The sequence below is a fragment of the Melospiza melodia genome, chromosome 5 (genome assembly GCF_035770615.1).
Source record: "Melospiza melodia melodia isolate bMelMel2 chromosome 5, bMelMel2.pri, whole genome shotgun sequence".
Taxonomy (NCBI): domain Eukaryota; kingdom Metazoa; phylum Chordata; class Aves; order Passeriformes; family Passerellidae; genus Melospiza; species Melospiza melodia.
Window position 1 is genome coordinate 70281089 of NC_086198.1, and position 21305 is coordinate 70302393.

Genomic DNA, 21305 nt, shown 5'->3' on the forward strand with positions numbered 1-21305 from the left:
GTTGCAGTTGATTAAAAAAAATCCCCATATCTTAGAGGAGAGTAAGTGAATCATTGTTTACTTAAGGAGCCTTCAGATCAACACTTTGCTCTTTGAAAAAAAGTGAAGGACAATAAAAGCACCTCTGGGACATGCTGGTGATGCCCACCCAGAGCAGAGTTTCCAAGATTTTCCACTGCTGAGACAGACAGACATCCAGAAGCATTCTGTCTTCCTTTTACATCCAGAACAATAAGAAGCAGTAAGTTCATTCAGCGGGTAAGGCAGGGAAGGGATCAGGAGGAGGAAGGCAGGGAATTCTCCTTGCTGCAGTCCCAAACAGGCTCTTTCACAAGACAGCAGAGGTCAGTGTGCTCATTAGGAAAGCAGTGGGGAAATCGAAGGCACTTGGGGTATTTCAGTCCTCAACTGACAAAAACAGTCTTTTTCTTCCTCCAGAGAGGAATTGCTAATACAGTTTAGTTTTTCTTAGTTAAAAAAATTTGTAGCATCTTTTGGCCAGTCGTAAATACAAAATCTGCTCTTAAGAAGAATCGTCTGTATTCTCACTGCCATTAACCTGAAGAAGTTATTAAAAAGGATATGGGGTTGGAGACTCCACACTTTAATTTCTGTCACTTGGAGGACTAGAGGGTATGCAACAGCAGACCCTGGCCAGCTTTTAGTCTTTGCCCTAGAATACCAAAAATCTTTTTAATGACAAATGTAATTTGCAAGAGCAGCCCAAGAGGCTTTATTATCGTGTGTGTTTCTCACTAGAGAGCTGCAGTTCTGAGCATGATAAGTCTGACACTATTCCCTGAGTTATCAGGAAATGTGTGTGGTTCCCTGGGTAGCCCTCATGCAGCATCTTTCAGATGACTCTGGTTAAACTTGAGAATGGAGTGACACAGGAGAGGTGAAAGATTGGGGAACAAATAGAAATCACAATAAGCTTTGTATCCAGTTAAGCAGTTGCTTTCAGTCCTCAGTGCAGTCTGTGCTGTTACCTACCATCCACTTTATAATTTCCTATCCTTTCTTAAAATTTGTAAAATCAAATCTAGCTTTGTTTTGACAGCTGGCATTAAAACTTAATTACTTCCTACCTCACAGGAAAAGAAAATAATCTGTTCTTTACTTGGCTGTCCAGTTGCCTATTTTTTGTCCAAACCCAGCAGACCGAAGCTTGAACAGGAGAGGGCAGTACAGGAGTGTCTGAGCACCCAGACTGTCAGAGCAGGGATACGGGCATTTAGGAGGCATGTTTTGTTCTCATCGGTGACAAGAGAGAAGTTCTTAGAACTCCATTTGCTTTTTTCAAATAAATGTTTTTGTATCATAGACACACTGTAAATTAAATTCAGAATTGTTTAGTGGCTAAAACTGGAGGATGATTTTATTTGTGTTGACACATTGGGTTTATTTATTGTGATAAGAGAGGACCATTTTTTTATGGGGGCTGAAAATGAAACAAGACAGCATTTTTTAATTCAGCTAAGGATAATCTGGGGTATTAGACACATGTATTCAGGTATCTTTCCTGAGCTGCATTGAATCAGTTTCATGGGTTCGTGAACTGCATCCAGCTGCATGTGTTGGGATCTGTGGTGTGGCTGAGCAGGGGGAATGTGCTGAGGCACCACTTAATCCAGAGGCACTCCAAGCATGTGCCATGAAGTGAGGAGAAACAGCTTTGCTCTCCTCTGTCCTTTGACACAGGACAGAAGTTGAGCCTTTTAGTGCAATTCTTTCACAGACAGCAGTGCTCTAATGTCTCCACAATGATGTACAGCTCAAGGAGCACAGGAATAAGCATCCGGTGTTGCTGTGCATCCTGCCAGCCTAATTCCCCCACCTCTCCTGGAAGGAGGCTCACCTGCTGAGCTTTGCCTTTCTCTGATTTCCCACCAAAACAATCTGTGTCTTACAGGGTGACTGGGATGATTGTAAGCAAAGGAAGAAAGTGATCCTCCAAACAGGAGGAAATCCCTCCCTCCTCTCTACAAAAGCATGGAAACACAGCTTTAAAAGCACAAGGCCAACTCATCAATGGAAGTAGGGGTTTGGCAGTCTGGTCTTTTGACACAGAAATCATCAGCGACTGGTATAAGACAAATTGGTCAGCTGACCTACAGCCTTTTTTAGTCTTCAAAGATTGTTTCAGATGTCATAATCTTCCTAAAGATCCCTTTATTTCTTGAAATAGGGAAGCATTAACAAAGAAGGATGCAATTATCTCCTACTGCCTGGTTTGAAGGACCTGTTAGAAAAGACCTGACCATCATTTATTGTAACACAAACCTATTAGGGGTCACTATGCCACCTGATGCTGTACAAGCAGTTGTCAGTACAAGGAAGAGAGAAACATCTGCTCCTTAAACCCCTCCTAACATCCATGCACCAATCACTGACATAGAAGTCAGCATGAGGGTTCATCCTAGCTCCACATGTCTCAACACAGTTGTACCAGTTCTGAAGACCCAAACCACAGACACAGGGCAGAGAAGGACTCTATTGAACCAGTACACATTTGCTGTTTGGTTTATTTTGCAAGCTCCATAAGCTGATGGCAGGTCTTTTCTACTCACATAGCTAAATGAAAACATGAAACACAGTAAGTGCATAGAAATAAAAAGCAAGCAAAACAATTTGCCTTGGGTTTTTGTTGTAGTTGTTGTTGTTTTGGGGTTTTTTTAAAGAGAAGACGTAGATAGGAACTCAATCAAAACGACACCAAAAAATACAGGGTCTGTTTAAAGACTGACCTTAATGACATTAGTGATTCCTTGAGCACAAGTCTGCTTTGCTTTATACATCCTTTCAGAAAAAGGGTGACCTAGACTCACTCAGATTTTTTCCTTTCATTCTTTTTTTTTTCCTTTTCAGAAACACTCTCTCCAGTCTCTATCAATCTCCTCCCTTTTTCATGCTAACAATTCTGAAATGTTTACTTCCACACACCATTATCTTTTATGGAACTTAGCAGCATGGTCATTTGTTATTTTTAGAGCTTTTCAAACAGCAGAAGGTTTCATTGCAGCTTTGCAAATCTTTGCTGCCTGCTAATGTTACTTTTCTTTCATTAAATCACTTAGCTCAGTGTGTGTATCATAGCATTTTCTCTTTTAGTGAGGTAACTTTCTGTTTCCCTTCTGCTTATTCTCCATACACACTGTCACAGCTCATGCTGTGAATCCAGCTTGATGAGCTGGAGACTCATTCTTGTCTGGTCCTGTGATATGAATTAGTCATTGGAGGGCATTTTTGGTTTAGCTTCAGTGAGAAGGAATTCTATTCATGCACTCCAAGGTTACTCTCTAATGAAAATCAAAGCACAGCAAATGGGAATTAGAAGATCAAAATTCCTAACCCAAACTAAAATCTAATGCAGATGAAACTAATGGGATTTAGTGCCTATACCATAAAGGTACTCCTGAAAGTGAGGCAGAACTACTTCTCAGCTTGTCTACATGCATTTTTTAAGGGAACACACAACTGACTTTAAGCACAGTCGTGCATGGATAACCGGAGTAACACCACCACCAAATGTCTGTCCTATCTTGGCTAGTTGGTTGTGTGATTTTTATTTTATATGTAATCTTTAGATCTTTAGATATTCTTAGGCTTAGAGTTTGAGTAGTGTAAGTTTTTTAGTTTAAAACTTGTTTTGGATAAAGTATTTTCTTTCAAAGATAATAGAGCTGGTAAATATATTAGAAATAAACATTGTTGGAGAGTGAGTTCTGTAGGAACATGACAAAAGCCTTATCTTCATCTGATTTCTATAATCTTCAGGCTCAAACACTGGGAATCAACAAACTAATCCAAATCACTCTTACCAGATTTATAAGCCTAAAAACTCTGCATGCACAGTGCTGACCTTTTTCCAGCCTACATAGATTTACTGCTAGATATACTGCATCAGTAAACTTCACCTCAAGGGGAGGGAAAAAAAGCTCTATGCAAGTGATGCAACACAATTTGACAAATTTAAGTTCTTGACTTAAGAAAGCCCTTTAACTGGTTAAAAGCACAAATGAATATGTGCTGGGACACTACCAAATAACAGATAATTGCCTGTGCCTGTGTGTTCACCAGCTTTCTACAAGGGGTCTCTTCCAGCACTTTTCTACATTACTAAACACACAATTCTTAGTTCTTCCTAATTTTTTTTTTCAGTTAGCATCTCAGTTGCAAGAGCTCTTTTTGAGTAACAAATAGAAGCTGATGGGACTCATGCTATTACCCAAGGGAGGATGACTGGGTAGACAGCTACCTTTAAAAAATCTTCTGCTTCTTTCTAAATTTTTCTGTTTTCCCTGAGGCCATGCCTTGAACATTCAGAGGCCGGAAGGCAGCATTAAGGCTGGGAGTGGTTGTATACAATGGCATGCCCCTTTTCAGTCTAATGAATGTGTAGAGGGATCATTTGAAGTAGTTTATAGAATTGTGGGTTGTATTGCTGTTTCTTTGAAGTAGCTTTTTCACGCTGACTTGTGCTAAAATTCATTCTTTCATTCTTAGGGTGGGGAATCTCCTAGATGTCTGTCAGAGCAATTGGCTTAACTCCTTTGATTTGAAGGGTATTGCAATATTGAATTACCAAAGGGATTTCTCTAAAGAAAGGAGAGGAAGCAGAGTAGGAGACTTAGGGAAAGCCTGAGCTGCCCGTATCAAAGCAGTGACTTAACATCCTTTACTTGTACTTTGCCAAGAGCTGTCTGATCACACCACACAAGTACCCTTTTCTTACCTGTAGCTGCAAACTGCTGAAGATATGATTAAAATGTGTTCAGTGGGTTTTTTTAAGTCACTGGATTGCTGAACAATTGTTGCACTTACTGGAGGGCTAAGATGTAACCTGGAGGTGAAGATCTAAAGGCTGTCACTGCTGAGAAGTGGTTCCAGCTGTGAAAAAAGTGTGAGTCTGCCTGTTGAGCTTCAGAATTTGTTGGCAAATTAGGCTTCAGTCTCTGTTTCAGGGTTGTCTACAGTATCTTATGTATAGAACTATGAACTGAAATTATTAAAGCAGTGATTTTGCATACAATATACACTTTAGAGTACTTTAATGCTAGTGCATTTTATTGGCCTGTCTTTTCTTTCTCCTGGTTGCATAATAATAGACTAATCAAAGCAGAAATAATTTCCCCATCATCTTATAATGGAAGACTCTTAAAGTGAAAGGAAGAAATCTCACCTTTAAAATATACTCCAGAGTTTATTATAACTACAGCTTCCATGTATTATCATTGGACTATCTCTCCTAAATGATCCAGAGGGATGCAGGTGTGTTCTTCAGAAGAATTTGACCCACTGCCTATTTTAGTGCATGTTTATCACTGATCTGATGTTAGACATATGATCCATTGGTTAAATACATCTGTCTACCTGTTGAAGTGGGCCAGGCTGAAGCCACTGATGCAAAGAGGCTTCGTCAGCTATTCAGGGTGCAGCGACCAGCTCTGGCATGCCCTGTGCATTCAGGTTCTCCACCCATACAGCAAGTTGTCATGCCAGTAGTTCTCTTAAGAAAAACAAGTTAAATTTAGTGCCTAGAGATGGAAAGGTTTAATTTATCTGGCCACCTATCATGCTGACATCTATCATAACATTTTTGATTCCTAGCTGAAAATATGCTCTGTGTAAAATACACTTCCAGCATCTCTGACTTTTATTAATTCAGCTATAATGCAATTTTCATTGAAGCTCAGTTTTGCTTCAGTGTTTCTCCTGCTGAAGCAAGGGATGAAATGCATTTTCACTGAAAGTAGAATGCAACCCATACAGTTCATTTCTTAAAGTATTTTAATACTTCACAGGGGTTTTAGCAGTGAAAATCCTGTAACAAATCCTATTTGTAAGAAATATGCAGTGTTTGCAGATGATCTTCTCAGTTTGTGAAGTAAATGCAGTGGCTGTAGAAGCTACACACAGTGTAACAAGTGAACAATAAACTCTGATTTTAACGCATTTAACATTTTAAAAGCAGAAAAACCGAAAGCAGCAGCAGCATCACAATGATTATGATTCCCAGCATCCCAGGAGGATCCAGGCTATTCTATGTGCCAGTTCAGTCATTGGCTTTTATTTTGACCAAGTTAACTTTGGTGTTCTAATTTGCAGGTGTCTATAAAATTAAAAAGAGTCTATCAGTTCAGGTCACTTGAATCACAGTTCTTTTTGAATAGGCTCCTGTTAAAATCAGTGGTTGCCTGAAGAAGGACATTTGAGCCACACAGAGATCTCCAGAGCGCTTCTCTAGAAGTCAAGGTCCTTGTCTCCCACCTCTCCATTAGCCAAAGGAGCCTTTCTAAAACAGTTTTTAAGCCATATTTGCAGAGCAGATTAGTGCAGTATTGTGAGACTAATTATGTGTTTAAACAGTGACTAATTCTCCTGGAGCCTTTGGTTCTTAAATCTTCTTCCCAAATTTATTGCTAATCTCCTTTTAATGTTGCTCTGATGATGTCATTTTCAAATAGTGCTTTTGGAGTAACTTTGTGTGGATTTGTTCCCCATAAAGATGTAAAAGCAACACTTACATACAAGCTAGTAAAAAGATTGTCTGCTAAACCTAATTTGTTTCTCCAATGAGAAACCAAGTTTGTGATGTCCCTCAGCTGCTCAGTCTTCTGAGGTTTCATCTAGTAGTGTTCAATGTATCCTCCCCAAGTATATTCCTTTGGAGCTGAGAGTGTAGCTCTATGTCACTCAGTCTTCTGCAAAATCCAAAGAGCTGAAAGGTGCACAGAACCATGAGGATTTGGACCTTCAGACTGTATTGCTTACACTGTCGCTTACACAGTATTTTTGGTTCTGATTATTCCGGCTTTCTCCATCTTGAGGGCAGCAGTTCAGGTCCAGGGGACAGTTCCAGAGAAACTTCTCACACTGAGCAGGATCTCCAAGCGGCAGAAAATGCCCAGTCCATCCTGATCTCCTCCTCAGTGCTTGCTACCAAGTATTCTTAGGTACACCGCCTCCGATTCTCTACTGTGCTTCATAATAAACCTCATATTAGATCCCATATTTCTAGCAATTTCTACATTTATAATCATCTTGCTTTTAAATGCTTTTTGTGTGATTTTTTTTTTGCCCATTATAGCATTTTAAGGCTCCCTAAAACAAACCTGATAGAATTCCTTCATTGCATATGACACACAGACTGTTGCTTCCTGACATCTGCTTTCGCATTCTTGCCGCAGCTGCTCTTGAAACTTCAGCAAGAACATCAAGAAACATTTTCCTAAAGAAAAGAGTACTCTTCCTTGCACTTCACCCATTTTATGTGCTTACCTATTTTTGTCACTTTTTTATAATGCAAACAATTTCTCTGATGAACTAGTATTTTTTACTGACTCCCTTTCTGTAATTCCATCCATATGTTTATTGTCTTTTGTGAAAAGTATGGAGTAAATTATTCCTACTGAGGTCATGTCGTTTTGTTTACATTCTTAGTAAATATGAAGAGCGTGATTGGAGCCCTTTAGGCATCTCAAGTATGAATGTCTTTTTCCTGAGTCTTCTATAAAAAAAGGATGCTGAATTTTGTGGAGCTAACCTGGCAAGGAATAGGTTTAATAAAATAAATAGATTTATTGGTAAGTAGTATAGTTGGTTTTTGTTAAATTCCTCTCTGGTTTAACAGTTTCCTAAACAATAAAAAACAAAAAAAAAAAAAAAAAAAAAAGGAGAAACTATCTTTCTATAACTCATTTCCTATATGAACTTTATCTTTAGACACAACCTCATCATTGCCTGGGTGTCATTAGTAACCTGCTCCTTTCTGAAGCAGTGGGTATAACCCAGTGCAGTGGGTGAGCAGCCTTGGTCTGGGCAAAGCCCAGGAAATGTGCCGGGCTAATGGTGTTTTTGAGAATAACACATTTTTAGCTGTCAGATCACAGTTAGGAGCTGGGAAGTAACAGATCACAGCTTACTGCACTTTAGGAGTGATGGATGGACTGTTCTGTTAGCACTATGTCCTGTTAAAGACTGGAGTATGTTTGGCAAGAGCATCCTTAGACATCTTAATGGTGAAAATCCAGCAAGGCTTAGCAGAGCATGTGTGAGCAATGATCTCTCAGGGGTTTGCAGCTTGCCCAGACTTACAGAGGAGCAAGGAAATGCATGTCTCTGGCTGTAGAACCAGGCAGTTGCTAAATGCCACCTCCCCATTCTCTGGAGTACAGGCAGCAGGAGTTGTTTAAAATACACTTTTTAACAGATATATCCCCTGCTTCATCCTTCTCTCCTCAGCTAAGCTTTCTAAATAGTGAGGAAGTGAAGTCTGCCTTGCCATGCTACCCAGAAATATGTGATGCAAGTCCTTCCCTGCAAGAATAAATTGCACATTCTACAGAATCCCACGTACACCACAAAACTTCTTGCTTCTCCTGCCTTTTAGAAACATATCACAAAACACCAGTTTGAAGTGTTTTCCTCTGCCTGTTTTACTTTCAGCCTTGACTATTTTATTGCTTTGCCTCTCAGATGACCTTTCCACATTTCAGTACAGAAGCAGCTTGGTTTATTAGGAAAGTTAAAGAAAGAGCTGTGTTTTCTGATGGCTTTACTATTCCTACCAGGCTTTTTCAACGGCTAGACAACTTACTCAACATTTATGTTTTGGGAGAAGGAAGGAGAACTGTAATAACTTTCTGTGGGGAGAAATATTTTCATTTCTATTAGAGATTGATTCCCACTTTGAGCACTTTGTCATTAGTGGGTTGTGAACCTCTCAGACAGGCTGGCCTATAGGTATCTGCTGAGCCATTTGTCAGGGCGGAAAAATGTGCCTGGTGAAATTGGTCACTGGCAGCCTGCAGCTAGACTGCAAAAGGCTGCCAGACTTTGCTGCACTTTTAATAGTCAAAATCCTACTTTAGCATTTATGAGAACATTTATAGAGAGTTTGAGCAATTGCATGGTTTTTCTCCTTGATGTAATATTAAATCTGTGAAATACAAAAAATTTTTCAGAATGATCAGGGGTGTATGTGGAAAGACAGGGCAAGGAGGTGCTCCTCTCACCACCAAACCAGACCCCTTGCTTCTTCCAAGGCAAATATATTGTGTAAGCTCACTTATAAATGTATCAAAATCCATCTTGAAACTGCTTTTATTTCCAGATGTATTAAGCTAATTTCACACAAAGGCTCCTTTAGTGGTTGGATACTTCATTCAACTTTCTAGCTTATTTATCTTCAGTTTTCCAGTTGCTGATCTGAACAAGCCCCACTTTTTTCAGATAAAAATGTTTTCTTATTTCTGTAGTCATCCTTAGACATCTGCTTTCAGTCTGTTGCACTGGAATTGTTTCTGTTGTAGTTCTACCATTTTTAGGACAGAACTAGCATATCTTGTGTATTTACAAGAAGTATATTATCTGATAAGTTTTGCATGTCTCATGCAGTGCTGGTAGCCCAGAGTCATCCTTGAATCAACTAATGCCACTCAGATTCTTCTCTTCTTGTTGTTTTTGATCACAGAGTCCCAGCTGGAGAGATTTTCTATTATTGCCCACTAAGTTGATGGCCTGGGTAGGGTTTATCTCATTTTGTATTGCTGTATTGGTCTCTTTTGTCTCATTTCTGGTTCTTCAGAACTCATATCTTGTACAATATTTTGGCTTCTACTACCTCTAGCAATACTACTACTACTTTGTCATCAACCCTCCTAGTTTTTGTGCAAAAGTCATCAATAAACATAGTAAGACTAATCCTTAAGGAACATCACTAAGACTCTGCACCACCCAGGCCATTGCTGTCTCTGCTTCTGTTCCTTCCAACTCTTTCATGAAGTCCCATCTCTTCACTCCAAACTAATTCTCCAGGCAGCATTGTATCAAGTGTTTAACTGAAATCAGATAATCATCTACCAGACTTCTGTCAGCTGAACATTCAGTTTTCTCACCCAGAATACAGGTACAGCAAGCTAGGTTGTCACCTGCATTTGTCAGCTTGTGTCCAACTTCCTCATTCCTTTTTCACACTTAGTTTTTCTTTTCAAAGTCTGATTGAACTTTGTGCCTGTTTGAAAGGCAAGTGACTCGACTGTTGGTTCCTGTATAATTTTTCCTCTTCCCTTACATTCATGTGCTATATTTGGTGTTGTGCAGTTACTCAGTTATTCAGCCTTCAATTGAACCAAGTGGATATATGGAGAGAAACAATTTGCAAACAGCTCTGTGGGGGTTGCATGTTTACAGCCGCTGTGACTCATATCAAATTTGCTCAACTTACAACTGCAAATATGTTTTTCTAGCTATCTCTGCAAAAACATGCTCAGATTTTTAAGCCAACCTATGTCCATTTTGGCTCTGTGTATCGAAGTTTTGTATCCTACTGCTTTTCTGCTTCATTCTGCTGTCACTTGTTTCCCTTTGTCTACAAGCGTTTGTTGAGGTAATCTTTGTGAAGGCCAGACCCTGAATTTTATGATCAACACTCTGGAGAAGCTTTGAAAAAGGCCATGTAATAAAGCTCAAATAAATTAAGCAAGCATTATACATATTAAAGACTTCTCACAAAAGGGTCGTATTCCACTTATCATTTGCAGGAAAAGGTATATTCTAGCTAGTATCTCTGTCCTTCTTCCTTTCTGTAGTGCTGGTGGAAGCAGAAAGTAGGACAGTTTATTTATATCTGCAGAGTAAGCGTTTCTGACTTTGAATGTGCTGGGGGCTGACGGTAGCATCTATTAATAGCTGTGTTTGAGATGAACAACACATGCCTCTTTATGCTTGTCATAGTGCTTTTAGTCTACAGATTAATACTTTTTCTTTTTTCTTATCTCAGATTTGTACTGCTCTAGCTTATTCCATGTCAATGATTTGGCCCTTTATTTGAAAGTGGGAATTATTTCACAGAGTTTGATGTTAGCAGGTGAAACTAGAAAGTCCAGCTCTATTCAGTGCTAACAGGTTGGCCTTTTCAGGAGATTTTGGGGGATGGGATAATGAGGATGGACCAGGTTTCTGTTTTTAAGATGGCTAATTCTTAGAGATTAATCCCACTTTAGCATATTTTTTAATGGCAAAGAATCAACATAAAAGTGCTAATGCTGTTCTGCAAGAGCAAAGAATGGCCTAATTGAATTTCTGATTGGGAGTGCAGAGAGTTACAGTGAGCTGTGACAGAACAATTCCAGACTGGGACATTGCAGCAGAAGCTCAAATATGATATTATACCTAATTCAGAGCAATCTTTCCTTGCTGTGTGCTCTGCTTGGTGGGTCCCTTCAGCTCAGGAACTGGATGCAGAACCACTGTGCCCAGAAAATGCAGCATTCCAGTCTTGCAATGGGCAAACCTGGTAAGTTTGGATGAGGTGACATCCTTGTGAGTCAGTGTTTTTCCTGGGAGCTGAAAATGGTGTGTTGCTGTATTGCAGCAGAGACTGAGCTCAACCAAGGAGCTTGAGCATGGTGCTGTCTTCTGCCATCTCCCTCCAGCATAAAGATCACTGTGTAATGATTTCCAGGCTCTGCTCTCAGGTTTTGTCCAGTTATTAGGGCTGGTCTGGCCCAGTGAAGAGACAAAATACCTGTGCAAGGAAACAGTGTCTTTTTCAGATGCCATATAAAATAGCTTAACTTCTAACACTTTGGTGTAAAAATAAAAATCTGTTAAAAAAAATTTAAGGTGTGCCACAAATATGAGGAAAATAAGATATTATTACATCCATTACAGATAATGGAGGCTGTCAGAATTTTACATCTGAGGTTGGTAAAAACTTTAATGAAGTGATCTAGGACATCACCGTGATGTTGGCCAAGGCTGTAAGGTGGCACAGAATCTGCAGTAAGCAGCCCTTCTTATCTGACAAAAAAACCCCATAGTAATCAAGAGTATGGGCAAGCTTCCTCATGTAATATTTTTCATTGCTTGAAAATGTAAACACTTTCTTACTCGGGGGTGATTCATTCCCGAGGTGCCATTGGCCGCTGCCCAGCCCCATGGCTGTGGGGAGAGGGGAAATGATGCTCTAGGAGGCTGCTCTGGTGGCAGCACTGAGCTCAGCTGCTCTACTGTGCATGTCCTCTCTATCTCCCTCTGTGTTTCTGGGGGGGGGTATCCTTATAACAGGAGGAAAAAGGAGGAATAACTGTAAAGTGTCCATCAAGCAGCAGTGGCACAGGAAAGGAAGTGTGCTTCCATGGAAACTCATCAAATCAGAATTAGTATTTTCCCTATCTGAAATGAAGCATGGTTATGGCAGGAGCCTAAGGAGTCTCCTCTCCTCCATAGGCTTCATTACATATCCATGGAAGCGAATCTATGTCTACTGATCATTTGAGTACCTATTAGCTTAGATATATTATATATTAATATTTCTATTGTGGCTAGATAGTTTTCATTGTGTGAGCACCCTGCACCTGCCCAGTCCCAGGACAGCAAACGGCATTCAGCTGCCACAAACCAGTCTCATGATTAAACTTCTGCTGTCAGACCATCAGACTTGACTGGTTGTTTGCACTTAGTAATGTCTTTGTCTCCTAAACAACATCAACAACCAAAAAAACCCCCAGTTAATTCTGAAATTGCAAGTCTTCTTTCATTTTTAGGCAGGCACAATTCAAAGCAAAAAATCCCTGTGCTTCTGCCACATACTTGGAACATAAATCAAGTTATCCTTTTCTTTTGGCAACAATAAATAAGCAGGTGTTGAAACTTGACTACAAGATGACTAGTGTTTTTCATTATTTCTTCTTCCTGAAAACATTAACAATTTATACTAAATGGAAATGACTACAGATCTCAGGCATCTTCTGTCAGTTACTTGTTTCTTCAAACCTCTGTTAAAAGCTGTGTTTCACTAATACACACATTTTCAATTGGTTTTAAAGACAAAAAACGCTGTTTCTTCTATGCTTAAGAAACACTTTAGACCAACTCCACAAGCCATTCAATTGTTTGTCAATTAAAATAGCACAATTAATTCTGAATTTAAACCATAAAGTAACTCAACAAGGCATTTAACCGCTGTCCTAACTTCATCCTGTCACACCTTCTAAGTTGAATGTGTGTTTACATTTTCTGTTAAATTGAGACCTCTGCCAGCATCTTTTTTTAATCTATTGCACATATTATGAATTATCTGTTTTATGAATATGAGTTCATTTCACTTAATAGTCCAGAATACTCCTACATGCACTTGAGATTTGTACTGCTGCTAATTTTTTCTTCATTGACTGATACTTGCCATCTGCACTACAGTGTGGTTTCTAATTAACAGACAAGAAGAAGAATAAAATGAGCATTGATTGTATAATTTTGTGTTATTCATAGTTGGGGATCTGCTGTGTCTTAGGGCAGCTTCAGCCCTCGTGTACTCAGAGGAAGGGGTGGCTTGGCACATGGTTGTGTTGTTCATTCTTTGGGAAAAAATAGCACTGCATTGGTCCATCTTCCCATAGCAGGGTTCCTTCTCTTCAGATCCTTTCCACAGTCTCACTTCTTTCATTTTGCTTTTAATCCAAAGTATGCTTCATGCTGCCTGTCTTGTGTCTTGTATAAAGTAGTTTCAAGTTAAAAATTAACAGAAAGTGGGCTAATTCATGCAGTTCTTTCTTTCTAACTTGCATTTCTTATTGCTTTATTCTTGTTCTCCCAGGCCTTTTACTTGCTTGCCTTTTCTTGTTCATCCATAGACTGAAATGTTTGGACTGAGCTGTTTGCATTACAAAGGGCAGTGCAGTTTCAATGGGTTATGAGCATAGATGAACATAGGAGGACTTTTAAATAATTTATACTTAAATAAAACTAAAAAAGTCTGTGAAGGTACTTTTTATAGGATGTTATCCTCAATCACATGTGACATATTCCCAAAACAAGAAGAGTTATCTTTTGAGACAGTACTACAACCACGATTTCAAATGAAATAGTTTTACAGCAGGTGATGAATAATACAACCATTTAAACCAAAGCTAGAGAGAGAAACAGGCAAAAACCTCCCCTGTTTTTTTTGTGACTCCAAATGCAACGTGGGTTTTGCTTAAATTTTTCCATGAGATTCATGAAGAGCAAATGCCTCTGCAAAACACGGTTTTCCTAATCTCATCAGAGACATAATGCTTATTCCAAATACCATAATCACCTATACTGTAGGCTAAGTTATCATTTACCTTTTCACCTAAATGCAAACCATTTTAGTATCAGACTCTGGTAGGTAACAGATAATACATGTTGCTTTTATACTAAAATTAAATTCATGATTCATAGCTTCAAAAATTGACTCATGCATCCCAAGCCCACATGCACAACGTTGTGCTTTACAAATAGATGAAGATCTGTACCAACAGTGGCAGTTCTTCTCCGTGTATTCTTCAGAGAAACATCTGAAACACAGTAATTTCATATTAGGTCATTTATTCAGTAGATCAAGTACCAGAGACAGGGGTTTGTCTCCAGTGGGCCTGTTTCATGCACAGCATGCAACACAGTTGAGCTGGTAGCACAGAGTAGATGCTGTGCATGGATCAAACCACACAAGCTCCCTGCCGTGATCTCTCTTGGCTGTGATGGAAAGAACTGAGAGGGCTGTGTTCCAGTGTAACTTCTTGTCTGTCTGCAGAGCAGGGACTCTGTGCCCTGGATTCAACCCTGGCACATGTGACCAGCCCTATGAAGCCCATGAAGGACTCAGGCATGGCTTCTTTGCAGCTCTCCTGCAGCCTCAGCTCCTTGCTGGAGGCACTCCCAGCAAGGCTGGGACACCAGGGAGAACGTGGCCTGTTCTTTGTGTGCATGGTACCACTGACAGTGGCAGGACAAAACAGCTCCTGTGAGGGACAAGTGCTGTCACAGTGTGAATGCAGAAATTTCCAGTGTTCCAGTTCTTAGTCCTTTTGTCCTTGGTCATGTGTGACTTGCAGTGTGGCAGGTTGCCATTAAAGTAGAATTTCTGATTTCACTGTGGAAAATTTTGGCTGTTGCTTTCAGTATTATAGGTTAAAAAGGTTTGAGGTTTTTTTTTTGTTGTTGTTTTTTTGTTTTTTTGTGTTATGCAATTAAGTCCTTTACCAGAAATATTCCTGGCTTTTCTCTGGAAGTTGTTACACTAGTTGTCACACAATTATCCTCACTTACAGCGTGAAAGAACAGTTGTTCTGCCTTTACCCTGTTTTAGCCCCATATTTCACTTCAATATCCAAAGTGTTAATGTCTTTTTTCAGGAGAAGCAGCATCAGGAACAGAAAAAAGTTTAATTTGATCCTTGCCCAGTACAGCCCCTGGTCTCTAGGTCTCCAGCAGAGCATCACAAGCCACATTTCTCTGCTTTTCAGCATCGTAAATGGTTTCATACACCCTAGTCAGCTTTGGGCTACATTTGCAGAGGCACAGCATGTCATGGTTCTTGCACTACTGATGGAAGGACAAGAGAAGGTCTTTTGCAGTCTGCCAGGTAGAAAATTGTTCCCTCTAATGACTTAGCAGGTTCTTGGTAGTATAGAAAAAAAGGGAAGCCTTCCTTCTTCCTCCTAATGGCTGTAGCCCCTGGGAGATGTGCCACTTGACTTTCTCTTCTCATCAGCTTGTGCTCAGCAGGCCATAGTAAGTCATAACTCCCTCAGCAAACCTGCTCTGAACTGAGCCTGGAGTTAGGTTTTTATTTAGGCGGTAGCAATATCTGATGTAGCTAAGTCTAATTTGCAATTATTATTTTTTTTTTTCTGTCATTAAATATTGCCCATTAAATGCAACCTAGGTGCCCAGAAAACTGACTGTCTTTATCAGTTTTCAGATGGCTTTTCACCTGTGCTGTAGTATGCTGGGTGAAGAGGCCTTTTGGAAAAGATAATTACACATAGCATTAGAATGTGATCATTTTTTTCTTGCTGTTGAAAATATTGTTTTATTTCACTAGCTGATAAATAGATTACAGTAATTAGTTTTAATTGTGGTCTTATGTTTCTATATATTTACATTATTGTATAAAGGTGCCTACGCTAGTTTATGGATACTGGGAGTCCTGTGAGTTTGGCTCAGAACTTAACTGGGAAAGAAAATGTCTCTTGGACACTTCTCCATTATCATCATTCTTAGATCCGTGTGTTAAAACTGCTTCCTGCATTTTTACAAATTCTAGGTCTGGCCATTGTTTTCCGAAGGAAGCATTTACCAATTATGTCCAATCAGCAAGCCTGATTTGGCAGTTTGAGGAATACACAAACAAATTGGACTGTGAACGCTAAAAACACTGATTGTATTCATTTTCATTATCCAAGAAAAAAGTACTGAAAAAATCAAATAAAAATACTGAAATACTTATATAATACTAATACTTTGTTACTGTTTTAAAAGTAGGATTCATTTGAATCAACATAAAGAAGAAAAGGTTTTTTAAAAAATAAGGGCCTTTACAGATCTTGTTTTCCGGACATTCCCATCTGAATACAAATGGGTAAAGCAACTAGACTCTCATGCTTGTGTGGACTTCTGGTCAAGGCAGCTGTGCAGAAGAACCAGGACCGATAGTCCTGACTGCCTCACCTGCTGTTACCTGGACAGAAACCTCATCCTTCGTCCTTTGTCCTTCACATACGTGGTTCCTCCGGGAGTACCTTGTGTTCAAGGTGCGAGGCAGTAGATCCGAGGGTGAAACTTTGTATCATCACTGGAAGTTGTTGGCAAATGGCCCACCTGAATGGAAGGGATGTCCTTGATGGGAGTAGAAATCAGTGCTTGCCACAGTGCAGCCACTGCTCTGAAGACAAAAAGAGGGTATCTGAGAATAATTTGCAAATGACTGAGCAAGGATTTTTGATCATATGGGTCCTAGGGTGGTATGCTCATAAAGTTCTATATTGTTTAGTAAAACCTGGGGTTTTACTGAATTCTTGCAAGAACATTGTGGGGAGGCCTTACTGGACTTAGAGAGCATTTACCATGGCTTTATTAGCATCTGTGGCCTTTAATTAAGATATAGGCAGCTTGAGGGAGCAACTGAATGGTTCCCGAATGAATTTGCTGCATTAATTTCCTTCAGAAAGCACATCTGAGCCTAACTTGAATTCCTCCTGCAATTAATTAACGTAATTTATTGTAGTAAGTTCTGTAGTTTTTCTCTGTAATTGTTCACTGAATTGACAGGTTTAATTTCATGTAACATGAGAACCAGCAGTACCAAGCTTGCAGTGCTTCATAAAAGTTGATATTACAAGTTGTGCTGCTGGATTTTGGCAAGAAGAAGGCAATAAAATATTCCTGTAGAATCGAAATATCCAAATGACAGATATCAAGGCCAAAATTAAAAAAAAAAAAAAATTACTCTCCTAAGGTAGCTCTTAAATCAATATTTAATCATGCAGGTTAGTGGCCAGATTTTTTTCATGTGCAGCTTTAGATCCAGCAAAGTTCTTATCCACATGGTCTGTGTGTCCCTTGTACACCAAAGAGCAGTTTCCAGAAGAGGGTTCAAAGATTTGATGTCAAAAACAACCTTTCCAAGCACAGTGCTCTTCAGGGAGCTCCAGAGCTTGTAGGATGTGTCCCTATGTAATAAAGATCAGATAATGTGCTCAAATGCCCTTGGAAACATACATGTGCAATCCCTGGATGCTCAGCACTGAGTGCTGAGTGTGGATGCATATTTAAAAGCTGAAGCAGAGATATAAGATTCTAGATTTAGTTTACTCTTAAAAAAAAACTATCCTGGGCTTTTCTTTCAAATGGGAGATGTTTGTTGTGATGAGAATAAAACTACAAATTGCATCTTTGTTGGTCACAATGCTGCCCTCCAGGGTTTCCTTGGAAGTGGATCAGACTCAGTCCCCTCCTGTCATAGACACCAGATCCATACCATCACTTGCACTGCATGGTGCTGGTGACTGCCTCAAAACACATCGTTGTTTTCACTCTCTGTGTGCCGATCAGATCATAAATGAAAATTATAGAAGCACAGAGCTTTGATTTTTGATATTGTGTGCATTCCCCCCCACCTTTTTCTAATGTTTTTCCCATATGCTGCTATTCTGTTCTTTCCTCCTGCTCCCTATCTTTTCTGCCTGCTGGCATTGGCAGTCCAAAATCTGGGCTGCATCAAGAGGGGCTGGCCAGCAGGTTGAAGGAGGTGATTCTCCCCTTCTGCTCTGCTCTTGTGGGACCCCTTCTGGAGTGCTGCATCCAGCTCTGGGATCCCCAGCATAAGAAGGATATGGAACTGTTGTAACAAGTGCATAGGAGGGCCTATAGGAGTTTATAGGGGTGAGCCCGCCTGTCCATCCAGCACCCCACATGCTCTGGCTGGGGATGCAGAGGACACAGTGAGCACAGAGCAGGAGCCTCTGCAGCCCTGGGGCTGGATGTGCTGCAGGGAAGCTGTCACAGGCACCACTCTGTCTGCCCCTTCTGGACACTCTCTTCACTCAAGGGCTGTAGAACACACCTTTCTTCTGAATTCCCCCAAACTAGAAGGGAATCAATTACAATTTTTCACCTTCTGCTGGTGTAACTATAGGGAAATGGTAGATTTCTCATGTTCTGGCCTGTCCTTCCTTGTCCCACAGTGTCACACTTACTTAGCAGCTTCACTTTTTAGATGCATCAGAGAGTATCAGACAATTCAGTACAAATCAGATGGAAGAATAAAGATTCAAATGTGTGGCAGAATCCATAGGGAAGAAAAGTGACAGAAGAATTATACAAATTACATCCTAGTTTTGGGTTTTACACTTTTTTTATCCTGCAAAAACCAGCAATGATCTGTGTCACTGTACACATTTGTAATTTATTTTGCATAAAAGATCTCTTGATGCACAAATATACCAAAACTATTGTAAAACATATGGCTCTGGATGTGCGTATGTAGATCCTTAGATTTATCTACTAGAGAAAGAAGGGCCCACATTGCTATGCTATCACCTAAAGTATAAAAATAGAAGATTTAAATTTATTAAATATAATAGTGCTGTATTTTCCATTCTAACCTTCAAGGAACCCTTTATCTCTCTTGTTCTTCTGTCTTTTGCTGACAAGAGACAAGACAATATGCTTTTTCACTTTGCATATCTAGAAAATAATGAAATCCTGCATAATGAAATCCTGATGCTGGATTTTCTCTCCCTCAGAGTGCAAGTTTGCTGTTTTAGCCCATGATTCAATGTGTGCTCCGAAATGGCTTGGTTATGGTGCTGGCTCTGTTCCAGGGTTTGCAGGGTTTACATTGCTTTATTTCTGTAAAAGGGTTATAGAGAGAACCTAAGGTGGAGAGAGCAGATGTTAATACCAATACAACAGAGTGGAGTGTTTAACTTTCAGCTTTCCTAAACTTTCAACTTTGTAAGAATCATAGGCCTAGTGATGACTCTGAATTATCAAAGTCCTTCCGAAAATGTTGATAATTATCATACTGCTTTAGAGAAAGAGCAAGTTTGTTTATGTGTACCAAAAGAGATTAAGAACAGTGAAAGGTTCCCTCAAACTCAGGTCTGAAATTCTCATTTGTCACATTTTGGAGGTAGAGGGAGGATAATCAATCTCATGCTGCTCTTTAATTATGAATCTCTATTATGGGTTCACAGTGCCATGTCCTTTTCTTAAAGCATTTTCCTTCCAGTTTCAGAAATCAGTAGGAAAGCTGGTCCTGTTTGGTTCCTGGGTCACTCAGTACTGTAGAAAAGAGCATCTCCATTCATTCTCCTTTTTTCAAAATTTGTTTGAAAATGGATTAATTGTGGGAATAGTGGTTATGCAGATGTGCTGCTTAAGAGGAGATGTACTTTGTCTCATGAAAAAGTCCATAAGTGTCATCCTGGTAGGCACTGAATGCAGTTCCCAACAGACTAATTTTCTCCACTGCAGAACTAGGCTATGTTCTTTAAAATCTTGAGTCCTCTGCAGGTTAGTGGTGATTTTCTTTTTCTCCCCAACTGGGCTTCTTCAAGTCCAACAGGAAATCCCAAAATTTTATTTAAACACCTTTTCCCATGTATAATAGAGCTTGGGATTCAAAAGAATCCATTCAGCATGCTCTCCAAATGGCATTTAACTTCCCAAGAAAAAACAGTAAGAGGAAGTTTTGTTTTAATTAGTACATGAGCTGTGCAGCAGCTAATGTATTCCACCTCTTCGCTGCTGTAAAAGGGGCAGATTTCTTGGGAGCTTGAAGCGAGCAGAGAAGAGGGACTGTGTTCTGCTCTCCATATGCTGCAGAGCCCCATTTGCAGGGAGGTGTGAATGGGAGGTGATTTGTAGTTGCCTGCCACTTGTAAAAACAAGCTTCTGTTGTTCTCCAGGCTGGAAAGAAACTTGGCTCCCCTCTATAACCCTAGAGCAACAGGTAGACAGCAGCCTGCAGAGATTTTGATTTCAACAGTAAGGAATTGTTAAGAAAACTTATTTTTACATTTACATTTGAAAAAGAGGTACCAGATGTCAGGCTGGAAATAAATATCCGTGGTTCCTCAGACATTATATCTCTTGATGGAAAGTCCCAAGGAAGTCACATTTTAGAGAAATTTGAAAGTACACCTCTCTTCCCTCTGTCAGGCCAGCCATAGACAGCCAGACTGAATCTTCATCCTCCAGTGCCACCTTGGGATCCCAAACTGGGTCCAGCTCAGCACTCTGACCTGGACACTGGAAATGGACATTGGCCCCTCCATGCTCCAGTGCTCCAGGAAATACACTTCTGGTTTTGCTGGAAGGCACAGCTGAGCACAGCCCAGTGCTCCAGGGCTCCCACACCTCTCCTCAACAAATGATATTCAGACAAATGATAGCTCAGTGTCTAATCACCATCATTTAGGAACAGTTTCAGAGCTCTACAAATGTATGTGTGTGTGTGTGTGTGTGTTTATATTGTGTATAGTTTTTACTGTGTAGAACACCAAGGTATGAAAGTAATTCAGATTCACTGTCAAATATTCCCTGTACATGTGGAACTTACCACCTATTTATTGATTTTTTTAAGTACATAAGGATTTTGTCCTTTGTCAGTTGCAGAGAAAGTTTGTTCAGGGATCTCCTACCCCAAAATCCAGGTGCCTTCTTGACAGTCTGGATGCCTGTTTTCAGTGCCAGGCTCCAAGGGTGCAGCACAGTGCAAGCTGGACCTTGTCCTCTCAGCAGTATTCTGCATAGACACAGAAGTTTGCTGGTGCAGGATTGTTTTCTGAACTGGAGGATGGACTCAGAAGCCACTACAGCATCATGCCTGGAGAACAACAGCAATAAGCAGGAGGGAGTGTGTTGGTGTGAGCATGTGGCAAGAAGAATTATTTCATGATGGATTTTCTGCCACGAGGATGAAGAGTCAAGCAAGCAGAGAGGCAGGCAGAGATGTCAAGAGGAGTAGAACTGTCTTGACAAGGCAATAA

General features: G+C 40.0%; 1 protein-coding gene across 1 annotated transcript in view; it reads left to right on the forward strand.

Moving 5' to 3' along the window:
- SCFD2 (sec1 family domain containing 2) overlaps positions 1 to 21305 on the forward strand; it is a 186644-nt gene that overhangs the window by 149730 nt on the left and 15609 nt on the right. The window lies entirely within an intron of this gene.